The sequence below is a fragment of the Scyliorhinus torazame genome, chromosome X (genome assembly GCF_047496885.1).
Source record: "Scyliorhinus torazame isolate Kashiwa2021f chromosome X, sScyTor2.1, whole genome shotgun sequence".
In the NCBI taxonomy this organism is placed as follows: Eukaryota; Metazoa; Chordata; class Chondrichthyes; order Carcharhiniformes; family Scyliorhinidae; genus Scyliorhinus; species Scyliorhinus torazame.
Window position 1 is genome coordinate 24886618 of NC_092738.1, and position 16912 is coordinate 24903529.

General features: G+C 46.8%; 1 protein-coding gene across 21 annotated transcripts in view; it reads left to right on the forward strand.

Annotated features, from left to right (window-relative positions):
- The window catches only part of kmt2d (lysine (K)-specific methyltransferase 2D), a 306604-nt gene that overhangs the window by 41774 nt on the left and 247918 nt on the right, over positions 1 to 16912 (forward strand). Inside the window, exon 1 of one of the 21 annotated variants that reach the window (XM_072493793.1) lies at positions 2985 to 3322. The exons of the other annotated variants lie outside the window; for them this stretch is intronic. The gene's annotated coding sequence lies outside the window, so the exon portion shown is untranslated. Of the gene's footprint in view, positions 1 to 2984; positions 3323 to 16912 lie in introns of those variants that run through there. 21 annotated transcript variants of the gene reach the window in all.

The window sequence follows — 16912 nt, forward strand, 5'->3', positions numbered from 1 at the left end:
ACTTGTAGAGGCATAGAAATAGTTACAGGGTGGTAAAAGGAGGAATTGTGCCAACTAGGGATGGATGGGGCCAATTAGGGATGAAAAAGATGATTGCAGAGGGCATTAAATTCATACTTTGGATCTGCCATGGCATCTTCTTCCTTGGTGAAAGAGGAGGCAATTCAGCATAGAAGGGTTTAAAATTGAGTGACCAGGAGGTATTGGATAGGTTGTCTGTATTTAAAGTTGTTAAGGTTTGGGATTGGAGGCATCCAAGGATACTGAGGGAAGTGAGAGTGGGAATTGCATAGGCACTGGCCATAATTTTCCATTCTTCCTTAAACTCAAGGGTGGTGTCAGAGGGCTGCAATACAATTGAGACCCAGGCTGAATATATAAGGTTCAGAGGGGAATTAAAAAAATAAATAAGGGAAGCAAAAAAGGAATTGCAAATGCTACACCCTGTTCAAAAAAGGGTATAAAGATAGCCCTGCAATTACTGGCTAATCAGTTTAACTTTGGTGGTGGGGAAACATCTAGAAATAATAATTTGGGACCAAATTATTATTCACATGGACAAATATGGGTTAATTTAAGGAAAGCCAGCATGGATTTCTTGAGGGAAAATCTTGTTTAATTGCTGGAGCTTTTTGAAGAGGTGACAAGAGGGTTGATGAGGATAATACTGCTGATGTTGTGTACATGGACTTCAAAAAGGCATATGTTACAGTGTTGTATAACAGACTTTGGGAAAACTTATAGCTCATGGAATAAAAGGGACAGTAGCACATGGATACGGAATTGACTGAGTAACAGGAAACAGAAAGTAGTCATTAATTATGTTTTTTTGGGCTGGAGAATGGGTTAGAGTTGGGACCCTTGCTTTTGCTAATATATATTAATGATTTAGACCTTGGTGTACAGATCACAATTTCAAAATTGCGGATGATACGAAACTTAGAAGCTTGGGAATTGTGAGGACAATAGTGTAGAACTTCAGAAAGACACAGATGGGCAGATAAAGTTCAACGTGGAGAAATATGAAGTTATTTATTTTGGTAGGAAGAACATGGAGAGACAATATAAAATAAAAGGGTACAGTGATTTGATTTATTATTGTCACAGTGAAAAGTGTTGTTTCTTGCATGCTGTACAAACAATGCATACCGTACATAGGGAAGGAAGGAGAGACTGCAGAATATAATGTTACAGTCATAGCTAGGGTGTAGAGAAAAGATCAACTTAATACGAGGTAGGTCCATTCAAAAGTCTGATGGCAGTAGGGAAGAAGCTGTTCTTGAGTCAGTTGGTACGTGACCTCAAACTTTTGTACCTTTTTCCTAACGGAAAAAGGTGGAAGAGAGTGTGCGTGGGGTCCTTAATTATGCTGGCTGCCTTTCCGAGGCAGCGGGAATTGTAGACGGAGTCAACGGATGGGAGGCTGGTTTGCATGATGGATTGGGCTACATTCACGACCTTTTGTAGTTTCCTGCGGTCTTGGGCAGAGCAGGATCCATACCAAGCTGAATTCTAAAGAGGGTGCAGGAGCAGAGTGACCTGGGTGTATGCATGCGTACGTTATTGAAGGTGGCAGGGAAGGTTGAGAAAGCCAACCGTGTCTGTGTGGACATTCTCCCCGTGTTTGCCCACAACCCAAAGATGTGCAGGTTAGGTAGATTGGGCACACTAAATTGTCCCTAAAATTGGAGAAACAAAAATTGGGCGTACTCAAATTTTTTTTAAAAAGGAAAGCAAGCGGTATCCTTGGTTTTATTAATAGGGGCATAGAGTAAAAGAGCAAGGAGGTTATGTTGAACTTGTATAAGATACTAGTTTGGCCTCGGCTGGAGTATTGTGTCCGGTTCTGCATGCCATGCTATTGGAAAGAAATGAAGCAGGCATTGGAAAGAGCACAGAGGATTCATGACAATGGTTCCAAGGATGAGGAACCTCAGTTCAGAAGATAGATTGGTGAAGTTGGGATTTATTACCTTGGAGAAAAATAGGCTGAGAGGAGATTTGATAAAGGTATTCAAAATCATGAGGGGGCTGGACAGAGTAGATAGGGAGAGACTATTCCCACTCATGATAGGATCGAGAATGAGAGGGCACAGATTTAAGATAGTTAGCAAAAGCAGTGTGAGAAAAAACTTCTTCATGCAGCCTGCTTGGGAGTATGGTGCAGTCAGGTTCAACTGAAGCATTAAAATGGACAAATGTGCTGGGTTATGGGGAGAAGACAGGAGAATAGCACTGAGTGAATTGCTAGAGCTGGTGCAGACATGATGGCTGAATGGCCTCATGCGCTCTGACAATTCTGTGGTTTGCAGCGCAGGTAGGAGATGGATACGAAAATGTCGCTTATTAAAAAGAAATTAAATGGAGGGGAGTTTGTTTACATTAAGAACAAGATGATAATTTGGTATGAGCATTTATTGTTGCTTCCATCTGGAGATTTCCATTCAATTTTGGAAATGAATATAAAATTGCTTTTGGAAATGGGACCTGCAGTTGAGTTACAGATTTACCCTTTCCAATCAGTCCTTTTGTTTCGTTGGTACGAGAAGCTTTTGTGTCCCGGGCATTTCAGTCCATCGACATGTGTTCTTTTTTTAGTTTCACTTTTCAGTGCATGTATAAGTAGGTTTCTGTGTCACTTTTTCTTTTTACATGTTTGGTTAAGCAGCCAGTAGAATAGATCTTCCTCGAAAGTGGAGCTTGATGTGTTTAAATAATTTCAGGATGCGCCTGAGAACCTTCCCAATTCCAGTTCGAAACGGTTGGGATTTCTTGTAGGAACTCGACGTTTGATTCTATTAATATTCTGGCTGTGTGTATCTGCACGTTTTATTGTAAAACGAAGCGCTTAAGCCGGTCAGCGGGTTTTTTTTGTGTGCTTAGAAATAAATATTCGTGTTTTGTTCGAATCGTTGCCTGAGCTGGAAGTGGAACTGGAGTTTGGGGGTCACTGTTTCTCCCCGGAACGGAAGTGAGGACGTTTCCGTCGCTCCGGTGGATGTTTTTGGTTCTTCTTCACTTTTCGTTTTTTTCGGTTTCTTTTTTTGGGGGGGAAGGGGTCGGTTTTGGCCGGATTGGCCGAGTCTTTTAATTTCCCCCTTTGCCGTTGGGGTTTTGTCGGATGTTTGTGAGTACTTTGTAACAGGAAGTAGTGAGGCCGAACCCGGAGATAGTGAGGAGTGGCCGGGGCCCGAGCAAGGAGCCTGCTGCCCGAGGCCAATGTCGGTCATAAAGCTTTCTGGACGAGGAATGGGATCAGCCATGCAGCGGGGAATTTCCACCGGGATCGCTGGAGTGTGGGAGGTGCAGGGCAAGCAATAAGGTATTTCTTTTAATCAGCATAAATTGCAACCCACAATTAAATGTAAGACAATATAGATAATTTTTCTAAAAAAAAACCTCTGTTTAGAGAATCTGGGCCGGACCGCGGCCGTCCAGTTAATGCAATCAAATTTTCATGGTGCAAATTATGAGCATAAAAACCATATGCTTTTAAAACTCTTAATTTGAATCCGAAGGTAGGAGATTCATGAGCAGCTCGAGAGTTGTAATTATTTCATGTCGGCCTTCACAAACCCAAATAAGGTCGGGTCAGTTACTTGTGTGACCTTTTGTTTCAGTTACTGCAATTTGGAATGCATTGCGTTTTAGAAATTATTTACTGTGTCTTGCTTCTATTCAAAGATAGTTTCACGACGTTTTTTTTTTGCACGGAAGTGCAGGAGTGTATTGTGAGTGGTCTGCATAGTGGGCATCTTTTTTTGTGGCGGCAAACGCCGTGTGGTGTGCGTGAGCGAAGGGTTTTTGTGTGGGGACGGTACAATGTTGCACCCTGTGCAGTGTTCGGTGACGTGAACTGCTGTTTTTTTGGTGGGGGGTAAAATTAATTTTGGAATTAATCAGCTTTCGGTGAGAAATTGGGCAAACAGGATTTGTAGGTAGGATTAGAGATGCATAAGTGTGAGTTTTTAAAAATCTTGCTTAAACAATCCCAAAGAAGGTTGTGGTGTATATGAAAATAGTTTGGTGTTTAAAAGACAATTCTTGGCCTACTGTTTCTTGAGATAGTAATATAAAGTGCCCGTTGCATCTCATTCAAAATAGTTATCCTACCCTTGTGCTCAAGGTGTTTGGATTTAATTTGAGAAACGTGAGCAGATGTTGTATGACGTTTTCACTTGCATGTAAACAGATTTCAATTGCTTTCTGAAGCTAAATTGCAGTTATAGTTGTATGCATATCCACAAGATATTCCGGTTTTTGCAGTTAAGTAGATTGTTTAATAAATGTGGACTTTTAATATAGACAGAAATCATTTTGAGTAGGTCTGGTGATATTTTGGCTGCATTTACTATTGGTGTCAGCATCATAGCTTGTGTTAAGATTAGAATGTAAAATTTCATGAAATCCCATTATGTGCAATGAACTGTTATATTTACGTCAAAGGCACTGATGATATAAAGCAAAAATGTATAGGCACTATATGTTTGCCTTTTCAGAAAATGGAGCACAGCGTATATATACAGCAATATGCTGTAATTAATGTTTATTGCCCAATTCAAATGCCGTACAAGACTACATATTGAACAAACCTGCATGTTAGGTAATGACGAGCAAAACTTCAGTGCTCTAAATAGTAGACTAAAGTACTGCAACCTACTGTCACCGTGCTCTTTTGTTTATGTCTACCGTTTACCATAACTGGTACTTGCAAAAGATATGAACAGGATTTTTAAAAATTTTAAATTCCAATTAAGGGTCAATTTAGCATGGCATAGCATAGACGCTGCACGTCTATGGGCTGTGGGGGTGAGACCCATGCAGACACGGGGAGACTGTGCAAACTCCCCGCGGACGGTGACGCAGGGTTGGGATCGAACCTGTGAGGCAGCATTGCTAACCACTGTACCACCATGCGGCCCTGTGAACAGGAAAAAATGAAATTGTTTATTTTGCCTTCTGAAATGCAGGATTCAGCAGTTGAAATCACTGCATGATTAGTAATATCGCTCAAGTAATGCTAATAATTTTTTGATGGACTAATGGTGAAATAGTAGGAGATAACCTGGTTGTTTAAAAGTTCTGTAATACAGACTCTATGAAGAATTTGGAGGTTTCTGTCCTAATTGAACTGGGTTCTCAGACGGGTAGTTGCTGACTGAACCTCTGTTTTCTCCCTGCCTTGTTCGGATGAGCAGAATATCTGACTACAAGGATGAAGATATTATGTGCATTTCCAACAAAGATAGGGTTCAGGAGCTAGAAACCTGCTTCGTCCCTGGATAAAAGCAAATTACTGCAGATGCTGGAATCTGAAACCAAAGAGAAGACACTGGAAAATCTCAGCAGGTCGGGCAGCATCTGTAGAGAGAGAACAGAGTTAACGTTTCAAGTCCAGATGACCCTTTGTCAAAGCTATAAGACCGAGAAAGTGGGGAAACCTGCTTAGTCCCTTTGCTCTTGTAGCTGCTCTTGAAACTCCTCGACTAGTTTGTTTTCCCATTATTTTTTAAGAATGCATCTGAATCCCTCTTGACAGGGTTAGCTTTGAATTGAATCAAATTCGTGTTAGAACAGTCCCCTCTTCCACCTGCAGAGAGAAGAGTATGTGGTTACAATTGTGATACTAAGAGGTTTTGGGTAATTATGGAGAAGTGGGATGCATATTTTAAAAATGGTTAGGAACAAAATAGAATTTACAGAATTCAGCTGGATTTTGTCCGTTTTATGCTCCACATAAGCCTGTTTCCATCTAATCCCTATTACGGGCCAGGGTTCAGAGAACCCCAAAGTGTATCATGGAGTTCACCTGACCCACAACTTTTAATAGATTTTGGATATGGGGAGCACAAGGGCCCACTCTCAGGTGTGATGCAACAGAGATCTAAAGTGTTTTTAAAACAAAACAATGTTTATTCTATGAATCCAGTTAACATTTTATAAAAAAATATATATATTTATTAAAGTTTTTAACACCACTGTTCTCCCTTTCAAACAATAACCCCCCCCCCGTATTAAAAAAAACGAGAAATCGCGCGGAACAAGATATATACATGGCAAAATAATATATTTACTTAGCTTTGTGCACTGGCTCTCTCCCGTACGTGCCAGTTTCCCCGACTCTTCATATTATCTCTTGCTCATCCACGCCCCCCAACTCCCCGGACATTCTCCCCCCCCCCCCCCCCCCCCCCCAGGTTGCTGCTGCTGCTGACCAACCCTCCTCTAACGCTCCGCGAGATAGTCTAGGAACGGTTGCCACCGCCTGTAGAACCCCTGCGCAGACCCTCTCAGGGCGAACTTAATCCTCTCGAACTTTATGAACCCAGCCATATCGTTTATCCAGGCCTCCACGCTGGGGGGCTTCGCCTCCTTCCACATTAGCAAGATCCTTCGCCGGGCTACTAGGGACGCAAAGGCCAGGATACCGGCCTCTTTTGCCTCCTGCACTCCCGGTTCGTCCACTACTCCAAATATTGCTACCCCCCAGCTTGGCTTGACCCGGACTTTCACCACCTGAGATATTGCTCCCGCCACTCCTCTCCAGAACCCCTCCAGTGCCGGGCATGACCAAAACATATGGACATGGTTCGCCGGGCTCCCTGAGCACCTTCCACATCTGTCCTCTACCCCAAAGAACCTGCTCAACCTCGCCCCCGTCAGGTGAGCTCTGTGAACCACCTTAAATTGTATCAGGCTGAGCCTGGCACACTAGGAGGAGGAATTAACCCTACCTAGGGCATCCGCCCACAGATCTTCCTCGATCTCCTCCCCCAGCTCCTCCTCCCATTTACCCTTCAACTCTTCTACCAGCACCTCCCCTTCTTCTTTCATCTCCTGGTGTATTTCCGACACCTTGCCCTCCCTGACCCATGCGCCCGAGATCACCCTGTCTTGAATTTCTTGTGCCGGGAGCAACGGGAATTCCCTCACCTGACGCCTTACAAAAGCCCTCACCTGCATATATCTAAAGGCATTTCCCGGGGGTAACTCAAACTTCTCCTCTAGTGCCCCTAGGCTCGCAAACGTTCCGTCAATGAACAGGTCCCCCATTCTTCTGATCCCCGCCCGATGCCAGCTCTGGAACCCCCCGTCCATCTTCCCCGGGACAAACCAATGATTACCCCTGATCGGGGACCACACCGATGCTCCCATTGCACCCCTGTGCCGTCTCCACTGGCCCCAGATCCTTAGCGTTGCCGCCACCACCGGGCTCGTGGTATACTTTGTCGGCGAGAGCGGCAGAGGTGCCGTCACCAACTCCCCCAGACTCGTTCCTTTGCAGGACGCCATCTCCATCCTCTTCCATGCCGCCCCCTCTCCCTCCATAACCCACTTGCGGATCATTAACACATTTGCTGCCCAGTAGTAGCTCCCCAGGTTTGGCAGCGCCAACCCTCCTCGGTCCCTACTGAGTTCCAGGGACCCACTCCTTACCCTCGGGGTCTTATTTGCCCACACAAACGCCATAATACTCCTGCCTACTCTCTTAAAAAAGGCCTTAGTGATCACGATGGGAAGGCACTGAAACACAAACAAAAACCTCGGAAGGACCACCATTTTGACCGACTGCACTCTACCCGCCAGCGAGAGCGGTAACATGTCCCATCATGATCCTCCTGGCCAGCACTTTTGCCAGCAACTTTGCATCCCCATTAAGGAGCGAGATCGGCCTGTACGATCCACATTGCAGTGGGTCCTTGTTCCGCTTTAGGATCAAAGAAATTGTCGCTTCCGACATTGTCGGAGGTAGGGTCCCCACCTCTCTCACCTCATTAAAGGTCCTCACTAGTAGCGGGGCCAACAGGTCTACGTACTTCCTGTAGAACTCCACCGGGAACCCGTCCGGCCCCGGGGCCTTCCCCGCCTGCATGCTCCCCAAACCCTTGCTCAGCTCCTCGAACCCGATTGGTGCCCCCCAGACCAGCCACTTCTTGCTCCTCCACCCTCGGGAATCTCAGCTGGTCTAGGAATCGTCTCATACCCTCTTCCCCCGTTGGGGACTGGGATCTGTACAGCTCTTCATAGAAGGCCTTAAATACGTCGTTTATTTTCGTCGCACTCCGAACCGGGGCTCCCCTTCCATCTTTGACTCCCCCTATTTCCCTCGCTGCAATCCTTTTACGGAGCTGGTGTGCCAGCATCCGACTAGCCTTTTTCCCCATACTTATAGGTCGCCCCCTGCGCTTTCCTCCACTGTGTCTCCGCCTTCCCTGTGGTCAACAGGTCAAACTCCGTCTGGAGCCGCTGTCTTTCCCCAAGTAAACTTTCCTCCGGGGCCTCTACGTATCTCCTGTCCACTCTCAAAATCTCCCCCACTAACCTCTCCCTTTCCATGCCCTCTGTCTTCTTCTGTGACCCCTAATGGAGATTAGCTCTCCCCTGACCACCGCCTTCAACGCCTCCCATACCACCCCTACCCGCACCTCCCTGTTGTCGTTGGCCTCCAAGTACCTTTCGATACACCCCCTCACCTTCCCACACACCATCTCGTCCGCCAGCAGTCCCACATCCAGCCGCCACAGCGGGCGTTGGTCCTTCTCCTCTCACAGCTCCAGTTCCACCCAGTGCGGGGCATGGTCCGAAACGGCTATGACCGAATACTCCGTCCCCTCCACCCTCGGGATGAGCGCCCTGCCCAGAACAAAAAAATCTATCCGGGAGTAGGCTTTGTGTACATGGGAAAAGAAAGAAAATTCCCTGGCCTGCGGCCTTGCAAACCGCCATGAGTCCACTCCCCCCATCTGATCCATAAACCTCCTAAGTACCTTGGCCGCCGCCGGCCTCTTTCCAGTCCTTGATTTGGAGCGGTCCAGTGCTGGGTCCAACACTGTATTGAAGTCCCCTCCCATTATCAGGCCTCCTTTCTCCAGGTCCGGAATGCGCCCCAACATGCGCTTCATGAATCCTGCATCATCCCAGTTCAGGGCGTACACGTTTACCAACACCACCCACGTCCCCTGCAGCCTACCGTTCACCATTACATATCGCCCTCCATTGTCCACCTCAATAGTCTTGGCCTCAAATACCTGTCCTACCCATCCCTTTCTTAACCTGACCTGGTCCGCCACCTTCAGGTGAGTCTCTTGGAGCATGACCACGTCCGCCTTCAGTCCCTTTAAGTGGGCGAACACTCGAGCCCTCTTCACCGGCCCATTCAGCCCCCTCACGTTCCACGTTATCAGCCGGTTTGAAGGGGCTCTCACCCCCGCCCCCCCCCTGCCGACTAGCCATCTCCTTTTCTGGGCCAGTCCCGTGTCCACGCCTCCCTCGCCCTCCAGTCCCCGGACCCCCGTCCCGACCACCTCTTCTATATCCCATTCCCTTTCGGCCAGTGCAGCAGCAACCCCCCCCCCCCCCCCCCCCCCCCCCCCCAGACCCCTGCCTAGCTTTTTTGCTCCCCCCATGTCACTCCCGTAAGTCAGCTGACACCTGACCCCGGCTACCCCCGCTATCCCATTGACCTCCCCATGTGGGAGTTCCCCCTCCCACCTTTCTTCCCGCGCGCGGGAAAAACCAAACCCCGCTCCGCCCCCTCTGGCGCAGCTCCTGTCGCGTCCTTGTCTCTCCCCCAACCCATGTAACATTTCCTGCGTGTAATTGACCCCCTATATACAACAACCATCACACATCAAACCTCAAATATCCCCCCCACCCTCACAAACCCTCAGTTAGAGTCCAACTTTTTGGTTTGTATAAATGTCCACGCCTCTTCAGGCGTGTTGGCCCTTGTATGTGACCCACGGTCACGCCGGCTGCAGCATTCCGAATTTCACTTCTTTCCGGTGCAACACCGATTTGGCCCGGTTGAAACCCGCTCTCCGCTTTGCAACCTCCGTGCTCCAGTCCGGGTATATTCGGATCTCTGCATTGTCCCACTTACTGCTCCGCTCCTTCTTGGCCCATTTCAGGACCCACTCTCTGTCCGTGAACCGGTGGAACCTCACCACCATCGCTCTTGGCAGCTCATTTGCCCGGGGCCTCCTCGCCAGCACCCGGTGTGCCCCGTCCAACTCCAGCGGCCTCGAAGGGGCCTCCTTGCCCATCATCGCCCCGAGCATCGTCCTCGCGTATGCCCCGGTATCGGCCCCCTCCGCTCCTTCAGGGAGACCCAGGATCCGCAGATTCTTTCTCCTCGACCTGTTCTCCAGGTCTTCCAGTCTTCCCGCCCACCTCCTGTGTAGCGCCTCGTTCTGCTCCACTCTCGCCACCAGGCCCGAGATCTCGTCCTCGTTCTGACCAACTATTTTTTTGTACCTCCTGGATCTGAACCTCGTGGGCCTTCTGGGTGATCCCTAGTCCTTCGATTGCCGAAAGCATAGGAGCCAGCATTTCCTTACGCATCTCCTCGCGATGCTCCTCGAAGCAGTGCCTAATAAACTCCTGCATCTCCACTTTGTCTCTGGCCGCCGCCATTCTATCTTTCTTCCCCGGTCCTTCCCGCTGCTCCAGCTCCTGCAGCTCACCTTTGTCTCTGGCCGCCGCCATTTTGTCTTTTCCCCCCGGTTTTTCCCGTTGCTTCAATGCCACTTTTGTGGCCGTTGCACTTCGAGTCCGTTTCATACAGGTTGGAGGGGGACCTCCCTCTTACCTTCCCCACGGGTTAGTTTCAGAAAAAATTCCGTTGGGGCTCTTCTAGCGAGTCCGAAAGTCCGTGGTAGCGGGAGCTGCCGAATCGTGCGGCTCAGCTCCGCATTGCCGCACCCGGAAGGAACCCAGTTAACATTTTATAAACACACAGTAAACATCTTAGCAACTATCAACTCAAATACTTCCCCCAAAGAATACAGTACTCTATAAGTAACCCGTAATCTTTCCTAGTAACATCCATAAGACAAATACCCTCTTTAACAAAGCAGATTTAAATTCTCTCCTGAGAGCAGTTATCACTTTTAAATTAGCAAGTGATCTGAAGACATTCTTTTCATGCAGAGAGAGATCAATATTACACCTTGTTTGGCTGGATGCAGCTCCAACTCTGAAAACTAAACTAAACACACACTAGCTGCCAGCTCAAAAACGAAAGTAAAAACAGACAGCCCAGCTCCACCCACACTCTGACTTCACTGCAGCTATATAATAAACACCCATTTCTTTTTTTTTTTTAATATGTTTTATTGAAATTTTTTTCCCAAACAACAATTTTTCCCCTCTTACAAAGCAAACGCAACAATAACAATACAGAAATTTTTAGCAATACACAAGTAACAAAACCCCTTTATCTTTGACCTAAACTAAACTAACCCCCCCCCCCCCCCCTGGGTTGCTGCTGCTGGTCATCTGTCTTCCCTCTAACGTTCCCCTAGGTAGTCGAGAAATGGCTGCCACCGCCTGGTGAACCCTTGAGCCGATCCTCTCAGGGCAAACTTTATCTGTTCCAGTTTAATGAACCCCGCCATATCATTTACCCAGGCCTCCAGTCCGGGGGGTTTCGCCTCCTTCCACATGAGTAGGATCCTGCGCCGGGCTACTAGAGACGCAAAGGCCACAACGTCGGCCTCTTTCGCCTCCTGCACTCCCGGCTCTTCCGCAACTCCAAATAGAGCTAACCCCCAGCCTGGTTTGACCCGGGCCTTCACCACCCGCGAAATCACTCCCGTCACTCCCTTCCAATACCCTTCCAGTGCCGGGCACGCCCAAAACATATGTGCGTGGTTTGCCGGGCTCCCGCCACACCTCCCACATTTGTCCTCCACTCCAAAGAACCTGCTCAATCTTGCTCCCGTTATGTGTGCTCTATGTAGCACCTTAAATTGAATCAGGCTAAGCCTGGCGCATGAGGAAGAGGAATTTACCCTGCTTAGGGCATCAGCCCACATACCCTCCTCTATCTCCTCCCCTAGTTCTTCTTCCCACTTTCCTTTTAGTTCGCCCACCGACTCCTCTCCCTCTTCCCTCATCTCTCGGTAAATCTCTGACACCTTGCCCTCTCCGACCCACATCCCTGAAAGCACCCTGTCCTGTATCCCCTGTGTCGGGAGCAACGGAAATTCCCTCACCTGTTGTCTAGTAAACGCCCTCACCTGCATATATCTCAAGAAATTTCCCCGGGGCAACTTATACTTTTCCTCCAATGCTCCCAAGCTCGCAAAAGTCCCATCTATAAATAAATCTCCCACCCTCCTAATTCCCAACTGGTACCAGCTCTGAAATCCTCCATCCATTCTTCCTGGGGCGAACCTATGGTTGTTCCTGATTGGGGACCCCACCAGGGCTCCCCGCACCCCTCTGTCGCCTCCACTGTCCCCAGATATTCAATGTTGCCGCCACCACCGGGTTCGTGGTAAACTTTTTAGGTGAGATCGGTAGCGGCGCCGTCACCAGCGCCTCTAAACTCGTCCCTTTGCAGGACTTTCTCTCCAGTCTTTTCCACGCCGCTCCCTCACCCTCCATCATCCATTTACGTATCATTGCCACATTGGCGGCCCAATAGTAATCGCCCAAGTTCGGTAGTGCCAATCCTCCTCTGTCCCTACAACGCTGAAGGAACCCCCTCCTTACTCTCGGAACTTTCCCTGCCCACACGAAGCTCGTGATGCTCCTGTCTATTTTATTAAAAAAGGTCTTGGGGATTAGTATAGGGAGACATTGAAATACAAATAAGAACCTCGGGAGGACCATCATCTTAATTGCTTGCACCCTGCCTGCCAGCGATAGAGGCTGCATGACCCACCTCTTGAAGTCCTCCTCCATTTGTTCTACCAACCGTGTCAGATTAAGTCTGTGCAAGGTTCCCCAGCTCCTAGCGATCTGAATCCCCAGGTATCGGAAGTTTCTTTCCACTTTCCTTAGAGGCAAGCCTTCTATCTCTCTACTCTGGTCCCCTGGATGTATCACAAATAATTCACTCTTCCCCATGTTTAGCCTATACCCCGAGAAATCCCCGAACCCCCTCAAAATTTGCATAACCTCTATCATCCCCCCGCTGGGTCCGACACGTATAACAAAATAGGTCATCCGCGTATAACGAGACTCGGTGTTCTTCTCCCCCTCTAATCACCCCTCTCCATTTCCTGGAGTCTCTCAACGCCATGGCCAGAGGTTCAATTGCCAACGCGAACAACAATGGAGACAGCGGGCATCCCTGTCTTGTTCCCCTATATAGTTGGAAATACTCCGATCTATGTCGACCTGTAACTACGCTTGCCGTTGGAGCCCCATAAAGAAGTCTAACCCAGATAATAAACCCGTTCCCAAACCCAAACCTCCTTAACACTTCCCATAAATACTCCCACTCCACCCTATCAAATGCCTTCTCTGCGTCCATTGCCGCCACTATCTCTGCCTCCCCCTCCACTGGGGGCATCATTATCACCCCTAATAGTCGTCGCACGTTAACATTCAGTTGTCTCCCTTTTACGAACCCTGTCTGGTCTTCGTGCACCACCCCCGGGACACAGTCCTCTATCCTCGATGCCAGTACCTTTGCCAACAATTTGGCGTCCAGTAAACACCCATTTCTTAAAAGGTACTCTCACATGACACCCCAGAGTCATTCCCATAACCTTTTTTTTGGTCACATGTACTTGACTTGATTCATCTTAAGTGTATCTGTGCTATTTGTCTTGCTACTTGTGGGTAGCAAGTTCACATTCTCACAACTTTCTGGGTGAAACAGAAACATTTCTTGAATTTTTATTGGACTTATGAGTGACTGGATTTATTAGTGACTATGTTATATTTATGACTTCTAATTCTGAACTACTCCGCATGTGGAATTGCCATAATATATGCGTGCACACATTTGTATAAATGTTTTGTGCTAGTTTCAGTGAAAGATTTTTGAACTATTCCCCAATTTCATGCTGAATAGTTTTTTTTAAAAAGGCATTTTTTCTGAATGGATTCCAAAGTGTTGTTCCAATTAATTACCATTTCGTGCTTTTTAGTTCATAAAAGTGAGCGATCTAAGTGTAGCTATATTAAATGCTTTTGCCTTTGTGAATCTAGTGTCAACATCAAGCACTCCCAGGTCAGCCTCCAACTCTGCTGGTATGATATTTGCATTAACTGCACTAACCGTCCTTGTGGCCTTTGAGTGAGACTGCAAGATGGTGTCTGATCATGGAAAATATGTTGTGTGGACTTATGCCTGGTATAATTCCGCTGAATTCATTTCATATAGGTCCCTTACAGCTGGCAGAGAGAGGAGACTTTGATCCAGTCATTTTGGGCTGAATTTGAATTGAAATTCGAAAGATACTACACTTGTACAAACGTTTTGTACCATCTAGATCCTCAAAATAATTTTTTTGTATGTATAGCGTATGTGTGAATTCATTTGTTAATTTTCAAGTATGCATGATATAACTCGAGTAGAGCTGCAAATAGGGAGAAATTTGGGAAGCTTTTTCGGTGTCCTACGCAAATGCTTGTTTTTAATTGCTAATTAACAGACAACTTTAGGCCGAGACAGTACACTTCCTGAACTGTTTAGGCTGAAGACGTTTTGTACTAGTTTCAGTGAAAAATAATCATAGAATCCCTACAGTGCAGAAGGAGGCCATTCGGCCTATCGAGTCTGCATCAACCCTTTGAAAGAACACTCTACACATTTCCACTCGCCCATTCTCCCTGTCCTATCCCTGAAACCCCTGTCCTATCCCTGTAACCCCAAAACCGAACCTGCACATCCCCGGACACTATTAGCATGACCAATCCACCTAACCCGCACATCTTTGAACTGTGCGAGAAAGCCGTAGCACCCGGAGGAAACCCAGCCAGACATGGGAAGATTGTGCAAACTCCACACAGACAGTGACCGGAATTGATCCGAGGTCCCTGGCACTGTGAGGCAGCACTGCTAACCACTGTGCCACCGTACCGCCCTATCATCAAACTCTTTCCCAATTTCATGACTCTCAATTGATGTCTGTTTAATTTTGCTATTAATTTTAGTTGTGTAGTATAGTTTTTTTTAAAACTGGCCTGCAAATCTATGTTTTGACTATTTCATAGAATCATAAAATTTACAGTGCAGGAGGGAGGCCATTCGGCCCATCGAGTCTGCACCGGCTCTTGGAAAGAGCATCCTACCCAAGCCCACACCACCCTAACCCCATAACCCAGTAACCCCATTCAACCAACCCTAAGGGCAATTTTAGACTCTGAAGGCAATTTATCACGGCCAATCCACCTAACCTGCACATCTTTGGACTGTGGGAGGAAACACACGGGGCGAACGTGCAGACTCCACACAGACAGTGACCCAGCCGGGAATCGAACCTGGAACCCTGGAGCTGTAAAGCAATTTTGCTAACCACTATGCTACCGTGCCGCCCCGAAGTTTATAGTGAAGCAGGTTGTAAACTGCATATAAATAACAATGGGTTAAATAATTCTGTTTACTGTTTGTAGTCACATTTTAAATGCATGGATAAAACACATTTAAGGTTTTGCTGCAAATAGTGAACAGGAGAAATAGCCACTCTGTGCAAATTTGATTTGGACTATTCTGTTTTTGACAAAGATGAACTTGATTTCTATTTTCCTCACCAATATGTACCCATCAACATTTTGATCATCAAAAGTCATCTTTTCAGGGTATTCATCACACTTTGCCCTCCTGCACCAGAGAAAGTAAGTTACGTTGCAACACGGGGGGAGAGGAAGAATCCCTGCTTTTCAAAATCAAGTAATGTTACATGAACTGTGAGCCTTTCCTGGTAATGATTGTGATGTACAAAAGGACAGTTTTAAAATAGACAGTGATTTGACCAGCTGATTGGCTAGCTACACCAGCTCCTCACTATGATGCTCTGCATGACAGCATTTTGGTATGCATATGTGCAGTTCAGAAAGATCACAAGTGTAGATGAATGAAGCCACTTGACACATTTAGCTCACCCTACCGTAAAGATCTACGGTCCCCATCCATCATGGCATCTAACTGACTTCCGGTTATTGCTTCACTGTCCTACTTGGAAGACTATTCCAAATATTGATCATTGCTCCATTGTCTTTTATTTGTTTGTATTTATTTCCCCGTTCCCTGCATTTTTGGTTTAGAACAACAGTCCATTTAGAATTTTATTTACAGCTCATGCTCTGATGTTTGGGATCAACCTTGTGGCTGTCCTCCACCCCCACTTGGACTTTGATATTTCCCTTGTGTCTTTGCGATATTAACTAACTGCGGTAATTGATAGATGGCATGGCCAGAATTCTGTGGAGGTTTGACATGGCAGCCGTAGACTTCTACGGTCAGCATAGATCAACGTTTTTTGCTTTATTAGTTGGTGCTCTGCAATGACCAAGTGATAAGTCTATCAACTCAAAAACATTTGCAGCCACTCCATTAACTACTCCAATATTGTACTTCCTCCCATCTGACATGTTTTTGTCATTTCCTTGCTGCCCCATTAAAATTCTGCTCTCTCTGTCCCTCTTTCCACCCAGCCAGTTTGGTGTCATTAGTTTGGCCAAATTGGTTGTTGATTTCTATAAGCAAATTGTACCTGGTAACTTAATGAGGTGTCCACTTAGATTCAAATTTTGTAGTCGAGCCTTATGCACCCGCAATTCAGTTTTGTAAAGTTATCCCGCAATGATGACCTTGGTAGCTAGCTTTAGTTTTGCAAGGTGCTTTGATTTGGCTCTCGTTCTCATGACTTTAGTTTCTATCTTCTTTTCCTGTCACAAAGGTGCATTTTGTTTCCAGACTGATTGTGGAGTGAATTGGATACCAATCCACTACCCTAAAAAGAAGTTAATAAGGAGAATATATCTCACTTGTTGGCATGAGGTTCAAGTGTAAAGGTGGGGCGAGGAGTCGGTGAAAAAACAGAAAATGCTGGGAAAGCCCAGCAGGTCTGGCAGCATCTGTGGAGAGAGAAAATAGAGTTGGCATTTTGCGTCTGTAAGACTCTTCAGAGTTGAGAGGGAGAAATGTGTTGGGTTATATACTGTATGA